Raw genomic sequence first — 19,719 nt, forward strand, 5'->3', positions numbered from 1 at the left:
CCCAAAACCAGAGCTGTCACGGAGTAGGTTCTTTAATATTCTAAAAGAAGGTGTATACACAGTTGTCTATGCCAGCAGGGCGGAAGAAATGGGGGCAAATATATTACCCCTGATGAATGTCCAACATTTGTCTGTGTTTTAAGGACAGAAACCTGTACAAGTTGGGTTTGAGAATATACTAATACCATTTAGGAATACGAGAAATTACTCCAGTGTAAAGTTTCATACAGAGCTGAGTTATAACCACTAAAAACCAACCCACAGTATGGGCTCCCCATGTGTTTTGTATAGTACAGTCGTTTATGTGTTTTATATATTGTGTGTTGACATTGAATATTATGTAATGTGATCGTTTTATGAGTGTTAAATTTGAATAAAAATATGTGTTAACATGAACATCTGGTAATATATTTGCCCCCATTTCCTCCGCCCTGCTAGCATAGACAACTGTGTATACACCTTCTTTTAGAATATTAATGATCTTATCCATGTGTTAAGAAGTGTGTTGATCCCTAGAGCATGGAATTTGCCGTTTGAGAATAACGTCATGGAGTAGGATACCATTATACTCCCTCTAATACATGAATGACAGTCACAATCATCTTTGCCCCTCCACAGGTGACACAGAACACCTAATGTGCCCGTGGCTCATGACACCACTACGGCACCCTGTCAACCCCAGGCAGCACCACTTCAATGGTGCCCACACCTGGACCCTCAATCCAATTGACTTGGCCCTTGGTGTCCAGACAAACCACTTCTTTTGTCTTCACAGTACCGGTGGTCGATTTGAATCCATACAAATGAAGTCTGCCTGACTGTGGCCATGTGTGGCATGCCGCACAACATCATCATTAGACACAGCATGCCTTTGCCCGATGAGGGTATAGATGATGACACCCATGGCCATGACAGGCAGGCACCAGGGCCTGACCAGCAAAAGGACAATGTTGTGGGAAGAGATAATCAGCAATTTCTTTCGATAGAGGGGTGTGCATCACTACAGAAGAGAACATGCCCCCCCTCCACACTGTCCCCTCTTCAGTATAAAAGCATTATATGGACAACAGCAACTCTGCAAGCAACAAAACACCTCTATACAAATTGGGGAGGGTTGAATGTAGCTTCTGCCTCAATAGGGGTGGGGTGAAATAATCAGCAACCTAGGGCAGATCCCCAAAAAATGTATCTCCAGGGGAAGTTCTACCAAATCAAATGACTAGTATAGGTGAAACAAATTCAGGGTTAAAGGGGGTCCAAACTAAGTCCATGATGAAGAACATACAATGCAAATGCCAGTCCACACTGGAAGGGGACACACGGTCATGCTATTTGAAAGAGAGTGAAATAGGGGAATCAATCCATCCTCCTTGGCTACTTTGTGAGCTTTGTGAGGTTAACAGGGAGGTGAAGTGGAAAAAAGCGGGACCGGGCGCAGTGGGACATAGCGCGTGAGACTGTCATGCAGATGAGGGGGCGGGTGCTGTGCTAGAAGGGACAGTAGAGGGAGTGTTGGTAGTCCACTCCCACCCCACAAACTCCTGCATGTGTGCTCTTGATATGTCTGCTCTTGGAAGCTCAGCAGCCTAGTCAACGTGGCATGGGATCCAGCATGCAGCCCGCTGGCCTCCTCCTGACGGCAGAGGGTGACACTGGAGCGGGACAATTGTTGCACCACTGCCGAGAAGTTACGGACAGCCTGGCAAGCAGCTTCGCTGTGTCTGGAGGTCTACTTTTGGGCCAGTGCAGCGTCCTCCCTTGCCCAGTGTAGGTTTCCACAGCTTCTGTCACTTATGCAGATGCCGCTGCAGAGTGCAGCTCTCTGGAGTGTTACACATTCCGCCTAGCACCAGCTTAGCCCCCCACAGTTGCTGCCACTGCTGCAGCAGCAGATGCCTGATCTACAGCAAGTTCAACTTCCACCCTATCGCCAACACAGGCTTCGGCAGCTAGTGCTGCACTAACCTCTTGCCATGCTGCCCATTTCTTCCATACCAATTCCTCCCTCTGCCACTTTACTGCCTCCATCTCCAGCTACATGCATCCACCAGTTCCTATTCTTGTCTACCAGTGCCCGGGCTTCCTCCTGGCTGCCAATCTCTCTGAAAGGTCTGTGTCGTTATGTGCTCTCTTCCTGCCTTGTCTTCTATGAATACATGGTGATGTCATGAGGTTCTGAGAGTGAATTGTGGAGTGTGTGATGACCGCAGAGTGTTCTATGGATGACAGTTGAAGAGAGGCTGCCAGTGAGAGAGGGAATGCCGGTGGATGTTGCCTTGTCATACCTATGATTTGTGCCCTGTAAACTTTGGGGCTGATCTTTCCAGGACTGTAACACATAAAGACTCTTTCCTTTTGTACCTGCGGCTCCTAGTCATCAATGGAAAAGGTCGCTTAGCAACAGTCTGCTGCAACACTGTCAGACCTGGGGACAAAAATGAGGGGTATAACCGGTGGGAGGGGAAACCTGGATTCTTGTGCATGGGGTAGGACAGATCCCGGTGACCTGAAAGGAGGAGCAACCTCCCTACCTGAGGAAATGGAGAGATATTGCCAGGGGAGTGATGGTGACTCCATCAGATCCATCATCCTGAAGATGTCCCCTGCCCTCAGTTGATGGATGCAAGATGGGGCCACAGTGGCAATGATCGTAGTGGAGGTGAAGGTGGTGTACTGGCCATCCTGGCTGCTTAGCTGGTCTGCAGTGAGGGCGGTGGGTAGGGGATTGATGGTGGCAGCAGGTGCTGAGATGGTGGGGGGTGGTGCATCTTCCTCTTCCTGGGTGTATGTGGCAGGCTTGCTTGCCCCACCAAGAGGTCTTTATCATTACCTTCATCAGGAGGATAGCTCAGGGGCCTTGGAAGCAAGACGACACGGAGCAACACAGGTTCGATCCCCGGGTCCGCATTTAGAAACCTCTGGGTAAAGGGCGTTATAAATAACCAATCATATCATATCATATCTCCATCATCATCATGAGTCATGCTGTCATGTTCCTCTCTGAATGACAGGACAAGGTTAGTAGTCAGCATGGAAAGAACGGGTATGGGGGGCACTGCAGTGTAAAAGAAGTATTATAATCCGTGATTAGCTTTAAAACAAAACAGGCAAAATTAATGGATTTATAGACGTCAAAAGAAATTTCAAGTGCAATAGGGAAAGGTCTCAAGGCCACCCAAGACTTGGGGAGAAGTTTTGCGAATATCCACTGCCATGTCATGACTGCCAGCATGAGGATTAATATGGGGGATTGGGAATTACCACCCTCCAAGTGATGCAGGCCCTGAGGGTAATATCTGGAGGATCCACAGCCCCTCCCCCGCTCACACAGTGAGGTGACTGGGAGGTTAGGAATCATCAAATTGTCAGCACAACACATAATGGTGCTGGAGAAGGACCTGTCCAGATCTTTTTGAACAGTAGTTCCAGGGGCCCTTTAAGAGAGGACCTGTGGCGTCAGGCCTTAGCAAACAAGACCACAGAGGGGTATGTCTACCAAACACAGAGCTTGGGCTAGCTGCTACATGTCAGAGGGTAAACAATATCGAGGTAGAGCACACAAACAGCGCTTACCGCTATAGCAGTAAGCAGAGGCGGAGACGCGTATGGAAAAGGAGAGGCGTAGACGCCACACCTGCGATCCTCCGCATGTATGTCCCAAATAAATCAAAGTTGACATTCCAGTGTTTTGAAGACTTGTTCCGTTAACCACAGGCCGACATGAAGGGGTAAGAGGAGGAGCTGAAAGTGTTGAAGGTACAAGAATGTAGACATGTCTAAGAAGTTGAAAAAACAAGGGGGTGGAAGTATTGAGAGAGGAGAAAGTGGGGAACCATCTGGTGGTTTAGGAAGAGGGGGAAGTGCAGAAAGTGTTGGAAGTGCAGCAGGATTTGGAGGAGCAAAGTGGTGTGGAAGGTCTGGAGGTGGGGAGAGAAAGAGGGTTGGAGAATGTGATCACCCAGCAGGAGGAGGGATGAGGATAGAGAAGATCAGAGTTGGTGAGGAGGGGAGAGAAGAGAGAAGGTTGATGAGGGCGTAGAGAACAGGAAGAAAGGAGAGGGGAGAATTTCAGGGGGAGGGATAGGGAAGTAGACAGTAAGAAAGGATAAACCTCCCCTATCAGTCTTCTGAAGGGATTGGGAGGAAGAATAAGCACATGGTGGCATGGTGAGGAGGTTAGTCGACAGTGCCAGGGACCGAAACAAGGTCCAGCATCAGGCCTCGAGGCCTGATTGAGCAGTGAATTGACAATCAGGGCAGTAATACAGAGTTTTTTGACAGCAGAGCTAGGAACCGGAGAGCGGTATGTGAGATGTACCTAAGCCAGGCTCCTAATGATCTTCTGAGCACACTTCACTTGTCATAAAACCTATGGACCCTAGTATACCAGCTGCTGGAACTACAGCAAGGACCGTTACAGCTCCAGAGGGGTACTACCCCGCCATAACATCATCAGAGACATTGGACAGCCATGAGGAGGAACCTTGAAGGAAGAACCTGCCATCTCAAGTCTGTGAGGGAGACAGGGGAGGGACACAGGATGACCTTGTGTGGTAGATGCCCTTCTGAACTTAGGAGAGTTGTCTGTTATACACATTGACTCAAATAAAACCGCTTAAACCTCTCTTAAGAGTTGTGTCTTCTGTGGAGTCCATTTGGCTTCTTGACAGCAGATAATGGGCAAATGATGTCACAACTTCCTGAGGTTCTGGGGTATTACCTTTCGGTGACCATTCCTGTGGGTGACATTGCTCCGGCTGGTGCACCTGTACCTTTGTTGACAATGCTGTACATTTAAAAAACCCTGCCTGTGGGGTTCTATGGTCATGGCCCCATCCACATCTGTGTCACTGTCATCACGCATTACATCTATTGGGAGATGTGATGTTGTGCCTGGGATGAGCTGGCATGTCAAGTACGTCCTCATCTCTGCCTGTGCCCTGCTCTTTCACATCTCTGAATGGGATCCTATGATGGGATAGGAGTGGTAAACTGTATGTTGACAAGTACAGTAAATATAGGGTTGTCATTGGGCCTATCTCATGGCCCACGCACACATGTGCAAATTCAAACCTTTGCTTTTTGTTATGCATGCATGCAATGTAGTCACCACCTTCCACCCCACTGTCCTCTCCTCCAACTCCCTCTAGCTCCCGATGACAGTGGCGGTCAATGCCCGCTCCTCACATGGACAAAGGTCCAGAGGTGGTGGTGGTGAGCCACCTCCCGTGGCTAGGGCTATCCCTGGACACTGGTTCTAGGCACACTTTTCTAGGTCCTGCCAGTACTTCTATATATGGCTCCCCCTACATGCGGGGATCGCTATGACATTGACATTTTCCAGGACAGCCTTCCACATTTTGTTGCGCTACTAGAATGGGGTCTTCTAGTACTCTGGACCCATGAGGCGTGCCAGTACAGAAGTCTTCCTGTTCTATAGTTTTCTTCTTGAGACAGAACTATTGCATGTGCCACAGCTGGGGCACGTCACGATCACAATGAATTTAGTAAATGCAAGCTGTGTGCAGATCCTCCAAAGCTGTATTTCTCCGGAGGGATTTTGCAAAATGTTCGAGTTCAAGGTGCTTTCTAAACTTATATGGCGGCATTTTTCCTCAGATCTAAAATCACTAAGAAGGAAGCAGAACATTCAAAATGGGCAAGGGATGAACTCTTTAGGTAGGATTGGAAGAATTGGCCAGAGCCTGCAATTGAGATTTAGAAAGCAAAAAAGAGATTTGAGCTTATTCACCCCACAAGAGAATGAAAAGGCGTGTTTTGTCCTCAGTCGCCCCTGCTAGGAATCAAGGTTCCACACATCTCTTCAATGTGTTATTGCCTTGTGGAATTAACCTTTTTTCTAGTACAAGGATCATTAGAAAATCACCAAAAGACATGACATTCAATTTGACAATTTTCAAAATGTCACAACAAGGCACACTTCACATAATAGTTGAATCATCAAGAGATTGATGACTGGGAAGACTAACTTGGAAGCACTGGAAGAGAAGGCCAACAGTAAGCATTGATCGTTGTTTGTGTAGTATTACCTAATCAGCAGCCATAGAAGAAAGTCACTTATTTTGTTGCCATGTTTGCAAATTGGTTAATGGGATATGCATGGATCCTTTATGCTCTATGGAGTTCACAAAAGCAAAGAAAACCTTAAACAATCAAATACGCCTTTCTTAAGAACTGTAGATGATGTGTCTTGTGTCTGGATTCTGATTTGATTATGGATTCGGTTGTTTCAAGCTCTTTCTTATTGGTCAATGACTTACCCTGCTTTGGCGCCACTCACTGCAACATTAAAGTTGGTGTTCTGTTTTCCTGTGCCCTTGGAAAAGCCATAGAGTCCTGGATTGAAGAGTTTCAATATGTCTTGAAAAAGAAAGAAGGAGACCATTTTCAGAATTGCAGTCAGTTTGTGTAAATGAGTACCTGCATTTAAATGCTTGGGAAGTTCGGATGGGCTCCACGATCAGTCAATCAAATTTCATGGTGCAATAAAAACAGCCAACCTTCGCCAAACTTGTAAATGCAGAACTAATCTGGAAATGTGAAGGCTATGATGTGAACCTTTTAGTAATTTCACTTTCTCCTATCCTCCCACCTCACTCTCCCTTCCCCACAGGCAAAGCCACCCTCATCACTGCCACCCACCTTCGCGGTCATCCGACCCATGAAGCGCGTGTCAGTTGAGGCTTTCGCTACCACCTTCTCGCCCCCTCCTCCCCCTTCGGCTGACTCTCACCCTGACACAGCCCTCTCCACTCTCCACTCTGCTATATCTGATACCCTTGATATCCTTGCTCCTGTCATGAGGATCCGCCTGAAGCCCAAAGCCAAATGTAACTCCTGGTATGACTCAGATCTCGTCACCCTTAAACGCAAGTGCAGGGTGGCAGAGAGGAAATGGCGTGCTTCATGTTCATCCTCTGACAAACTGGCCTGCCACCGGCTCTTCGTTCTCACTAAGAAGAGAGCCCTTATCTAAGCTCGCATCTCTGTTGCATCTAACAATTCGGCCGAACTCTTTAAAATCTGCAAGGAGCTGGCCAACCCTGCTGCAGTCTCCACCTCTCCTGTCCCCTCTCAGGCCCTCTGCACGGCTCTGGCCTCTCACTTCATTTCAAAAACTCAGGACATCCTGTCCTCACTCTCCTCTTATCACCTCCCCACTCTATTCCCTGCTCTCCCTCTGGCCCTTCTGCAGCCACCTCTCCTCCCTCCTTCTCTGCCTTTCCCCTTTTTTCTGCTGACAAGGTTTCGAGACAAGTCCAATCTATGTAAGTCTCGTCAAAACAGGTCCACCCCTGTTCCTCCAAAACTATCAAGGACCACATTGACTCCCTGGCTCCTGCCCTGGCTGACTTCTGCAATCACTCCTTCGCCTCGGGAGTCTTCCCTTCCCCCCTCAAGCACTCCCTTGTGCACCCCCTTCTTAAGAAACCCTCTTCCGACCCCTCCTGCCCAGCTAACTATCACCCAATCTCTATCACTCCCTTCCTGGGCAAGCTCCTGGAGAAACTGGCCATCTCCCAGCTTAATCTCCATGCTGAATCTGTTGGTAGTCTTCATGACCATCAGTCTGGCTTCAGAGCTGCCAGAAGCACGGAAACTGCTCTCCTGAACATCCATGAGGACCTGCTCTCTAACCTTGACTCTAACACCCCTGTGTTCTCATTTTTCTCGACCTCTCTTCTGCCTTTGACACTGTCAACCACACCATCCTGCTCAACCGCCTCCGTGATAACCTGGGTATCACTGGTCAGGCTCTGGCGTGGCTGACCTCCTTCCTCTCCAATCGACCCTCCCAGGTCCAACTGGGTTCCTTCCTCTCTGACATCTTTTTCTCTACCTGTGGTGTCCCCCAGGGTTCTAACCTCTCCCCCTGGCTGTTCAACCAGTATCTGGCACTTCTTGCTCACTGCATCGCCGCTCTCTGTCCCAACTTTCAGTGCTATGCGGATGATACCCAGCTCATTTTCAGGCTACCCTCGGCCTCCTCTTCCCATTCCCTCATCTCTGACTGTCTCTCTGCTATCCAGGAATGGTGTGCCGCCAACGACCTCTGCCTTAATGTCAGTAAGACTGAGATTCTACTTATCGGCACACCCACTCCCTCATTCCCTGCAGCTCTCTGGCCGGCCTCCCTTGGTCCTCTTCCTGCTCCTACCTGCAAGGCAAAACACCTTGGGGTCATCTTCGACTCCACACTCTCTTTCTCTCCTCACATATCTGACGTCTCTAAGAAGTCACACTACCAGCTTCACCTCCTTAGAGGTATTCTTCCTTTCCTCTCCTTCCCCCAGAAGCTCACTGTCTCCAGAGCCCTGGTTCTCTCGAAGCTGGACTACTGTAACAGCCTCTATCTAAATCTTCCTGCCTCTACTCTCCGCCCTTTGCAACTCATCCAGAACAGGACTGCGAGACTTGTCCTTGGCCTCAAGCCCAAGGACCGTATCTCTCCAGGACTGAAATCTCTACACTGGCTCCCAGTGGCTGCGAGGATTAAGTTCAAAACCCTCTGCATTGTCCACAAGGCCTTCTGGGGCCTTGGGCCAAAATACCTTCAACTCTCTCTTCCTAAATATCTTCCTTCTCGAGCTCTTCGCTCATCCACCTCCAACTATCTCAGGGTCAGCCGCTTCTCCAAGCAACGAGCTGGGGGTAGATCTCTCTCCGCAGCACGGGCCTCCATCTGGAACAGCCTTCCTGCCTCCCTGAAACTTGAGGAGAACCATCTCCGGTTCCGGAAGCACCTCAAAACCTTCCTCTTTGCCTCCGCTTTCTCTCCCTCTCTTCCCTGCTAAAATCACTGAAGCTGCACCGAATCTGCTACTGGGCCACTCACCGATCTCAGTCCTTGGCCAAGCCTCTCTTCCCTGCACTGCCTACCTGCACTACGGGACTGTCTCTGTATCCCACAGCCCCTTCTCCCGGCACTTACCTTGCACTTGCCACCAGCTGGCCCTATTATTTATCTTGTATTCTACTAACCACGTATTGAACTTTCCTTGCACTTGCCACCAGCTGGCCCTATTAATTATCTTGTATTCTACTAACCATGTACTGCACTTCGCCTCTCCCCTTCCCCTTGCACTTTTCCCAGTTCTCCTACCCTTGCACTTGCGCGGTCTGAATGACACCTGGCCTAGTAGGATCGTTGTCTGTCTCCCTTTGTTCCCCCCCCCGCCTCGTCGCGCCTTGAAACACTTGTGTATAGGCGAGTTACAAATGCCATATCATATCATATCATTTCATATCATATCAATCTTAGCTAATGCATTTTCTACTATCTTTTATTATTTTTGTACTTATTGTATTGTATATGTATTGTATTAAATATGTGTAAAAGGTTTGTATATAACCAATAAGCACAATACAAATGTTTTTAAATGCATAACTAATGCAAGAGCAATTACCTAGCACCATTCATAGGTTCACTGGATGAATTCAGCCAATTGGGGCACCAGTTGTCTAGAGTGTTTTTTTAAGAAAGCTATGCATCCTGGGAGTTGTAGTTTTAATTAACCTCAATAGAACTGACCGGACCAATGCCACTGATATTTTATCATGAAGATCCGGGACTTGGAACATGATGACATGAAATTTTAGGGTCACCCTAACAACAAAGCAAAGCCTGTGCCTATAACACCAATTTAAGGGGCAGGATAAGACTCATTATCAAATGAATCTGCAACTGAACTGGTTTTCCACCATTTGCCACATGCCAGTGCTGGAGTCTGTACTGCTGTCAGGGCTCCAGAAATGTGGGCTACATGCCTATTTCCCTCCATAAAATCAGGCCAGCACTCCCAACTGAGTAAAACTGAGAGTAACATGTATGCATATGTTTCACCCTTTATGCGGCGCACAGTGGTCAGGTGACGTGTTGAGATCAGTGATATGGGGAGCAGCTTCCTTAAAGATATGGTGCTGCCTGGTGTGAAGGCGGCCTATAAATTTTAACACCATTGCCTTTATGTATGGGAATTGCTAGCTACAAGGAAGGTTTCGAATACAAGAAAAATGCTTATTTTTGCAAGTTAAAATATATTTTTACTTGCAACTAAGTAATGTTTTCACTTCCAAGCAGCTTAAAGAGGCAGTAAAATACTCTTCCCTAAAATTCTTATAGGGAGTCATGAGTTAGTCACTATTCTATTGGTACTCTTTTCTTATTTAGCATAAAACTAATGTCTCCTGCTTTGTAGTCGTTTCCAGGCACTTTAAGGGGTTAACCGAGGAGGAGAGAGAACTTCACAACTGCCAGTTCCATGTGTTGTTCCAGGCAGTGACGCCAATCTTAGGAGACCCACGAAGGCAGGATGGGGAACTACGACAAGGTGCCCAACAACCACTGGAAGCCACCTACCATCTCAGGAACAAGCAAGGACACAGACACTGGACAACAACCAGGGCCTTGGAAGACCAGACCCCACCATTCATGAAAAAGGGCACTGGGACCCTACAGGGCCCGATGGGCGTGAGTGACTTTGTTGGACTTTGGAACCTTGCTTTCTAGAAGAAGGGCATGGACCTTTGATGCACCTTGAAACTTTTTTTTTTTCTTTCAGAAAGCTCCCTTCTTTTGTTCTGTAAAACCCAGGGCCACTAGGAGTTCTACCCAAGCTGTTCTTGTGATTCTTACTGTCTCTGTGTCTGGGATAGGACCATGGCTGGGATACTGGTGAGAGGAAGTATTTACCTCCTTGTTTCCCAAAGGCTTTGCTATTCCTTTATTCCATCGAGATGTGCAACCTTCGTGTGTTTAAATACCCTAAATTCCGTTCTCTTGGTGACAGTAGCTTGTGATCACTTGATAGTGCCTCTTCTTAACTGTGGTCCCCCCACCCCTGCACTCCCACTCCCAAGTCATTTCCCCGGGCAGGTACTTCGCTCATGTGCTGCTTCACTGTGGCCCCGCATTCTCTGATTCATCCTACAGTGGGCTTTGCCCCATGGGCGTGACAGTGCCCCTGGGTTTCCTTTTACCTGTTCCCTTAAACATATTATTACTGGCTTTGCCAATGCTTTTTACATGAACCTTCATCTTTCATTGCCTTACGCAACACATGCAGATGATGCTGGCCCTCTATCCGGGTGTAAGTACTGACTTAGAAAAGAGGATGCTTTTCAAAAGACGCCAGCAATATGCATGCCTTTAACCTCATCTTATGTTTATGAGCATTACCATTTTGGCCATTTAACCAAAAACATTGGGCCTCATTCCGAGTCCGGCGGTAACCCTGCGGCCCGGAAGTCAGTCACTGGTAATGTTGTTAATCGCCATTCCCATAGAGTCCTATGATGTGACAAGTCTGACTCCCTGTCGCCGCTGCGCCCGGCAGGGTGAGACTTGTCGGGCACAGCAGATCTGGCAGGCAAACTTGTCGTTTTCCGGTCCGGAAACAGGGGTTCCGGTGAGCTTATAATGAGTCCCATTGTTTTTTTTTACAATCATTTTAGTGGCCGAATGATGCAATGTTGCTGGCTCCCTTCGAATGTCTTTGTAAGTCTTCACAATACTTACTAGGCAAAGTGGTATGTTTCTCCAAAGTCCCATCGCCACCGGAGCTGCAAGAGCGAAAGATGTGACATTTTCAGCAAAAGGTGGATCATTAGCACACAAATCTACAATCAACCCTCACTGATGGGTTCAGAAGGTTTACATTTTATTGTGCTGGCAGGCAAGGGCAGGGGAGTGGAATAGTTCAGGTACATGATCCCCCCCTTCCCAAACAGATCTACAGGCCTTTTTCAAGAAAGACCCACCACTATGCAGCCTGTTAATCCTCAGGATGAGTCTATTATTGAAGCATTAGAGCCTGCAGCAGAGGGCTCAACTGTGTGATAGGGTACCCCAACCAAACTTAGTGATCAAAATAGAGCCTGATTGTAAGGGCTGCTATGCTCTTTCAGCTTGTGCAGCCGGTAAGGGAGCCTTGCCTGAAGCTTCGCGAGCCGAAGCTCGTCCATGTCTTATTGCCAGTGCCCAGTGTGTACACATTACAAAAGGAAATGTGCATGCAGTTATAGCCTCCCAAACCTAGGCTTTTACATGCAGTTAGAGCCTGTATTTCAAGACTGCTGATTGGCTAAAAAGCTGGAAACAGTGGGAAGAACAAAAGAGAAGCATGGAATGCAGTCTTCTAATTGTGGTTTGAGTATGGCACCCTTTTTGATTGTCTCGAGAAAAGGAAATTTGTTCTAATGCACTGTTGTAACCCACAGCTGCATCCCTAGAATAAGAGGAGTGGTTACAAGAGGTTTTGCTGAACAGGCATGTTAATGTATCATGCAGAAAGTAACATTTTCAACCATTTTTATTAATAGACGTGTACTGTGGCGTGCTGGAGTTAATTTGCATATATTCAGATCATAAGGCAAGGGGTCTTCGCATCTTTGGCAGTCCCTACTCTCTTAATGACCATGAATCAGACCAGCAGATATTTACCTCCAGGATAGTCCCCTCCACTCCGTCCTTAGGTTAGACAAGCCTGTGGAATTTGCTCCAAAGCCAGCCTGGAAGAAAAGGCGGGGATGCGTTATAAACAAAGTTGGACGGACACGACAAGTAGTGTATTTTATTTGGGCTAGTTATTGAGCTGAAAACTAGCTTCTGGGAGGAACGCAGCACTGCAAACCTTGTGGCATGAAGGCACACATAAGATGGTGACAGTGGGAGCAGTCCTTACAACATAGCATGTATTACTGACATACCCTTCACGGTAGCTTTACATAGTTAACCTTAACCGTGCTGAAAAGGGAGCTGGAGGGTGGAACAGGGGGGCCTTCAAAAGTGTGATTTTCAGGAGGCGCATGTGTGTATGTAGTGTATTTCAGTAGACTAGCTTTTATGAAATGTCCAATTGCATGGAAGGGAGGCAAATAGCTCCACCACTTAGAAGACAGAACTTGAAGTCTGAAGCCAATGAGATTCACTGGCCAATCCATTGGCCAATAATCTTCAGCCACTCCTGTTGAAGAGCTGCAAATTTTGTAACACACCAATTTGCCACATTTGTCCAATGCATCAATGATTGTGTCCACAAAAGCTTGATCTTTTATTGCCACTGGGTTCCAATATAGGTTGTAGATTATAAAGTGTGCAACCTCTTTGGGATCGGCAGTGTTCCACCGAAGCACCAATTCCTGGGTGTAGGGGTTTGGATAATGAGCCAACAGGACGTCCAATCTCAATCCACTTTTCAATGCTATCAATAAGCCTGAGGAAGATATTTCCTTCAGGCACTTTATAGCTGGATTGAGCCAGTTCAAGTAGCCATCAAGAACTGGAACCACACATAGCCATGTCTCCTGAAAATGTATTATGTCATAAGACTGAATATTAAATTCTCACCTCACAAATAATGTTTGAAACCTCTTGTATTCCACAAGGCCAAGGCTAAATCCTCCAGTTCTCCTTGGACCACTGGTTAATCATTTATTTTCTTAAACACTAAGGCCTGCGCCAGCCTTGCCCATGACTCTTCACTGGCTAACCTTTGTCGGACGTCTGTTTGGTTCACCAGTTTTCTTATTGAGCCCTCATTCACACCGACTGTAATTTTAAAGGGCGGTCTTGCATTTGATGTAACATTGCTCTTAATGTTAGAAGGCATCCGATCCTCTTTTGTTAGGATTGTCGTCGGACCTTCTGTGTTAGTGATATTCATAAATGAGACAATCTTATGACTAGGTATTTTATTAACCGCCAATCTATTTAGGACACTGGTGACTTTAAGGAATACCTCCCTTAGGTAAAATCCCAAGGGAGGTAAGGTTGACGCCTCTTCCAGAATCATTTTTTTAACCAAGTTGGAGCACAGATGAAGCAATACTCTGTCTAGATGTATCTCGCTCAATAAGTCTACTGTTTCAATATCCTTGGAGCAGATTGATCTTAGTTTGGGTATATGGTGGAAGAGTCTCAATACGTTCAATATCAAGGCGTCGTCTGAATCCACAAGCCTTTCCAACCAAATACATTGCCCATGTGTGCTAATCATGTTGTTTGCACACATTTGTCACTCGATTGATAGGGCTGTCACACAGGCTGGTTCAGTTAGATCACTTTGTACCCCACTCGACTTCTTAGTCGAGGCCAATTGCCTTTCTTCCAATGCTTGGAAGCCCTGGGTGGAGCTGGATGTTCTCGCTTCTATTATGTTTCATTTTGTAAGATTTCCACCGGCATGGTCTAAACAGTCTGACCTTCCTGCTTCTTCCAATATTTTACGTGGTTCTACCTCTTGTTCAGCAGTGTCTGTTTCAGTGTCTATTGAGTATGTTGACAAGTTCATTAATTCATTCATTTGAACTGTCTGGGAATCCTTTGACTTGTCCAAAACTCTACTATTAAAACTGCCTGTCCTGGACTGGTTTTGCAGATTTCACTATGTTCTTTGGTAAAGATTTAGGTCTTATGGGTATGACCAGGTTCCTTAAGAATTTCCTAGAGTCGTTTGATTTTAATTTATTTTTGCGGAGCCAACGTTTTTAGAATTGTCTATACCTTGCTGTTGGAGCTGTTTCAAACCTTGCTTTCTTTTCAATTTTTCTCGAGAAGATTGAATATTCCCTTGTTAAAGATGTATCATTATCTGAAATGTTTATGGTTTCATGCTTAATTTCCTGCCCCAATAGATCACAAAAAGGAAGTTCCTGCTAGGTATGAATGTCTTGATTAACTAGCTCCTCATTTGTTTCCTCATTTTTGACTATTGATTTTGCTGCAGTTCTTGTAATAGCTGCTGCTTGACCTCGAACGTTCACACCAGCTTTGACTTGCTCAATTTCGATTTCTCGATCTGTCGCTGTTTTGATTGGAGCATGTTTACTAAGGAGTCCCGCCCTCAGAGCATAGTCTCGGTTCTTTCCTGTCAATACGTTTGTTAATTAGTGAGTCAAGCATTCCTTGACACATGTGCAAAGTCTGCTTAGAATTTTTATCCAAGGTTCCTTGGACCGCATAAACAAACCCTTCAATAAAGATCAACTTGGAATGTAGCATAGCCAATAAAGTGGAGTGATCTTTGAGATTCTCGTTTAAGGATTCATAGAGCTTAGCTAAAGTGTTAGTTAAAGCTGACATCGTTCTTCAATCAATTCCCCCACTTATTATGTCCTTCACTGGGTATTCCGATGTCTGCCTTGATTGCCTTGTTCTTGAATTTATACTTATGCTAGTAGGTGATTGGCATTCTGAAGCCTCTGAGCTTGAGCAGGTATCTAAGGTTCTCCTTCTTTCTTTGTCAATGCATTTTGATGGAGGGCAGCTAGATATTTGCCTTAGGCATTATCTCCACATCAGTCAAGGAGATGTCATTCTTGAGTGAGTCCGTGTCCATAATCTCAGAAATCCTTGCAATTTCACCTATCAAAGAGGCTGCCAACGGTCAGTTGGGCAATTCACTCCTAGTCGATTCTTGGGTTAGCTCTGCCGTTTTTACTTGTTCTTTAGTGCCAGCTGTACAACACCCTAGCAAAGGGTTTGTTGTAGCATTTTCAGTAGAGGATTTAACAGTTGTACTTTCTAGCCGAGGTAATATACTCACCGATTCTGTAGTCTCAAAAGAGATGGGTGGATCTAACTGTTCCATACTTTCTAATAATACGTTGCCCACACTATCTCACCCCTGACTTCTAATGCACCCGTTGTTCCCCTGCCACAGCTTGTTGTTTTAATGGGGCTGACTCACATCTTTTAAATTTGGTTCTTTATAAAAGAATCTTTGTATGAAAAAAGACTCTGCTATATCTTTCGAGATTGGAGCATGTTTTTGTTTTGAGTCCGTGATATTGAAGACTGAGAAATACTTTGGCTTGCTCACGGAGGCCGAATACACGTTATTCGGCATGATGGGTGCAACGGTATCAGCAAGATTGGCCTGCAGTATGGGAAGAAATGTGTATGGATAATTATTTGCGTTAAATCTGCATGGTGTAAGAGCGACCACATGAAATGTCCATCCTCAAGTCGGTCGATTCCCAGTTCTTAGCCCCTCTTTGAAGCTCCACCTGTACGACAGGCATTGCTCCGGTCGCCTCTCCCTGCACAGTAGCTGGCCCATTGGCCACCATGCTACTGTGCCCCATATCAGCAGTCACACATACGGGCTCAAGTCGTTCAATGATACCGGTACCCATACCATCCGAACCAAAACATTGTCAATATCAATGTCAATATGTTCGGCAGAGTGTGTGCTAGCGTGTATGATGGCGGCCACAGTGACATAGTCTCCAATGACATGCTACTCGATGTTGCATTGCACGTTTCACACAGCGTTACCATGGTCTTACCAAAACTGTTCTCAGACGAATGCCAGAACTCAACTTAATTTCCAATAGTCTCCAAGCAACGTGCATTGCAGGAACTCGGTTTTCTGGGGAGCATGCTTTTGCCAAGCAAGCAAAATGTTCTCCCTCATTCTCGGCAGCTGTACTGGGACCATGTCCTCACTTCCCGCACCCAGACTGCAGCATGACTGCACACTCTCTGCACTCGAGCCAGCGCTACATGCCAAGGACACGTTTTTAAGGTAGTCTTGAGCAGTTAAAGGGCCAGCAGCAGTCGGGTTCAAAAGGCAGCCTCAGACAGGAAATTGAAGGTCGTAAAGGAAAACTGAGAGTAGTAAAGTATAAAAAGGGTGGGAAAGCACTGAATAAACTTCTCAAAGAAATTCCTCCCTCATTATGGCATGACGAATTCCCTCCAGAGAAATTCGGGAATTTCATTTGGTCTATCTGCCCGCCAAGCGAATTAAAGGTTGCAGGCAAGCAAGAACATCTTCACCTTTTTGATGAAGAAACGCAAAAGAAAAAGAGAATCCTGCGACAAACGTTGTGTTGCATAAGAAATGGGCAGAATGATCCAACTATACGTAAAGAAGATCGTAGAAACTGGTCAAAAAACCATAAACATCAGAACATACAGGAAGACGGAGAGAGAATGCTTTATCTACTCAATGCAAATAATTGCGGAAACTTCTGGGCGGCGTTGAACCAATTAGAGAGTGGTCAGAACAGTTCTCTTTGCAATCTGGTCCCAGAGCAAGACTGGGTGGCACATTTGTCAAACAACTTTAAACAAACGGGGTCCATTGACTTTATTTTGCCATCAGATACTCACTGGTCCCTCACATTCGAGGAACAGGATATTGTGGAGCTTATACTATCGTCCTCTACATCGAAAGCGGCAGGTCCCAATGGACTCACCTATCAGGTCCTTAAAGATAACCCAAAAATGTGGGCCAAGCTACTAAACCGTCTCTTTAAGGAAATCTTGCAAAACAGGGTCTTTCCACCATCATGGAAGAATGAATTGGTCATTCCATTTTTCAAGGGGGGCGATCGGTTAAGCCCGGCAAACTATCGCCCAATCGCCCTCATGCTGTTGTTGCTAAAAGACCTCACACTCTGGGTGGACTCCAAGCAGATTCTCTCTCAACATCAAACAGGATTCACAAAAGGGCTTTCTACCAGCCTCAATGGGCTCATTCTGAACCTACTCAGCGAAAACTCAAGTGAGAAAGAGGGTGTTCCTCTCTATGGTGCTTGGGTCGACCTGTCCAAAGCATTTGATCTAGTAGATAGATCCCTTCTGTGGCGGAAACTCCATAGTTGGGGGATTCTCTACTAGCAATGCTTATTGAATTGCATGGGAACACTACTATAAGAGTGAGATTGGATGATCTTGGTTACCTGTCAGATAAAATACAGGTTTTTAAAGGGGTGAGGCAAGGTTGTCTAGGAGCCCCCCTGTTCTTCAATTTATTCCTGTCAGACTTTGGAGATTTTTTGGCCCCTTCCTCAATGGCCAGCCCGAGCTTAAATGGGAGGAGAGTCCACTGGACGGCAGATGCGGACGATTTAGTTCTGTTGGACAGTTTGGCGATTGGTCTGCAGCGGCTTTTGTCCAAATTAGGGGAATATGCTATACAAAATGGGCTGATAATCAACCCCTTGTAATCCAAGATTCTCATCTTCAAACATCCCAAAAAAATCTGGGCTCTAGAAAATGGGCTTTGGACAGAAAAGCAGTTCCCCGGGTTGAAGAACTTACTTACCTTGGTTATGAAATCTTAGGTTCCCCTTCTCAGAACAAAGTGTCTACGGTTAGTCTGGACAAAATGACAAAGATCATCTCTCAAATGAAGAAATTGAATGGTAAATTCTGCAAATTCTCACTTTTTCCTCTCGTTAAATACTACATTGCCAAAGCGGTCCCAGTACTTCTGTATAGACTAGAAGCATAGCCTCTGCTCTGGCATTACAACTAGGACAAAGTCGAGGGGCTTTTATGGAAAAAATCACTAAACCTCCCAATGAGTACTCCACTAGTGAGCCTCAGATTTGAGTTGGGTCTGACCTCATTGCGTTGTCGAGCCGATTGGAAACTCCTTTCCCTTTATCGTGAAATAATAACAGCTGGTCAGTCTACTCTCTACTTCGAAGTAAATGAACATCTCAAAAAAGCAAAATCAAAGCAACTCAATGGTCTGAAGAAGAAAGTAGGAGGCATTCTGATCAGGCTTGAAACAACGCCAGAAATCATTATTTGCAACCCAAAGAAAGTAAAACAGCTTCTGGAAACAAAAGACTGGATCACTACCATCGACGGAGTAAGAAACCTTATCCCATCAAACCTTTTTCTGAAAGTGGATAGAAAACTGGGTTCTCTTACTCGTTACCTCCAAAAATTTCCAGATAGAGCTATAAGAAGTACTTTTTTGAGATTAAGACTCAACATTGCCCATTCGGGAGAAGTATTGGTTAGAAGAAACCAGGGCGACAAAGCCATTAAACTTTGCAAATATTGCGATCCTCTGAGCCACCAATCCCTCAAACATTTGCTAATGGAGAGCGAGGGCACTTGGGAAACAAGATCATCGTTGCTCGGAAGATTTGTGGCTAAAGAGGAGAGCTTAACGTGTGACCTGTTCTGGGACAGACTGATTGCAGGCCAAGAAATTATGCTCAGGGCTACAATAGTAAAGGTTTTGGAAACATTTTCCATACTTTTAAGTTCAAAAGTCATGAGCCAGACATTCAAGCACAATGATGGCCTCGCCCGGCCTTAGCTAGGTCGCCCCTGGTTATCTTGGGCTTCCATTTTCTGTTTTGTACTAAGGAGTTTTTTTTCTTTTTTTTCTTTTTTTGTAAAGGTTTATCATCTAAAACCAAAACAAATAAATAATAAAAAATAAAAAGTTAACAATGGTGATCCCAACTTGAACCCCTGGATCATTGTGCTTGCAGATGCACAGCAGCACAGCCACAGCTCAGTGGTGATGTCCAACAAGGTAGAAACACATGTTTGCAGTTTCTGCTGGTACTCTTTTTCAGAGGAGAATTATTGAGGGTCATTTAGATGAGGACCCCTTGGCCACTGTGCTCAGAGAGGCAGAGCACCACAGCCACACCTCACTGATGCTGATCAATAAGGCAGAAGCATGTGTCAGGGGCTACTTGTGGTACTCCTATTCAGATGAGAATTGCCGAGCCTTTCGGTGCTAGACTGTCCTTGTGGGTGTGACTAGACAGATATGCAAATTAACACTTTTTCTTTAGCAATGTACACATGATTTGCACATGAAGGCCTGTGTTACCTTATGGTGTGTAGCAGCACACAATAGCCTTTTTTCAAATCTATTTTACAGACGACTCATGGGCATAGAAACATAGAATGACACCCGTGTCGCAATGAAG

The 19,719-nt window shown here is 45.9% G+C and overlaps 1 long non-coding RNA gene across 1 annotated transcript in view; it reads right to left on the reverse strand.

Moving 5' to 3' along the window:
• Positions 1–6,280: 6,280 nt before the first annotated feature.
• Positions 6,281–19,719, reverse strand: part of LOC138467156 (uncharacterized) — a 48,742-nt gene continuing 35,303 nt past the window's right edge. Inside the window, exons 4-6 of the long non-coding RNA XR_011268081.1 lie at positions 12,464–12,531; positions 11,540–11,583; positions 6,281–6,381 (exon numbers count right to left, since the gene is read on the reverse strand). This is a non-coding gene — a long non-coding RNA (uncharacterized lncRNA). The remainder of the gene's footprint in view (positions 6,382–11,539; positions 11,584–12,463; positions 12,532–19,719) is intronic.

This window comes from Ambystoma mexicanum, chromosome 4q (genome assembly GCF_040938575.1).
Source record: "Ambystoma mexicanum isolate Mex_15411 chromosome 4q, UKY_AmexF1_1, whole genome shotgun sequence".
Classification (NCBI taxonomy): domain Eukaryota; kingdom Metazoa; phylum Chordata; class Amphibia; order Caudata; family Ambystomatidae; genus Ambystoma; species Ambystoma mexicanum.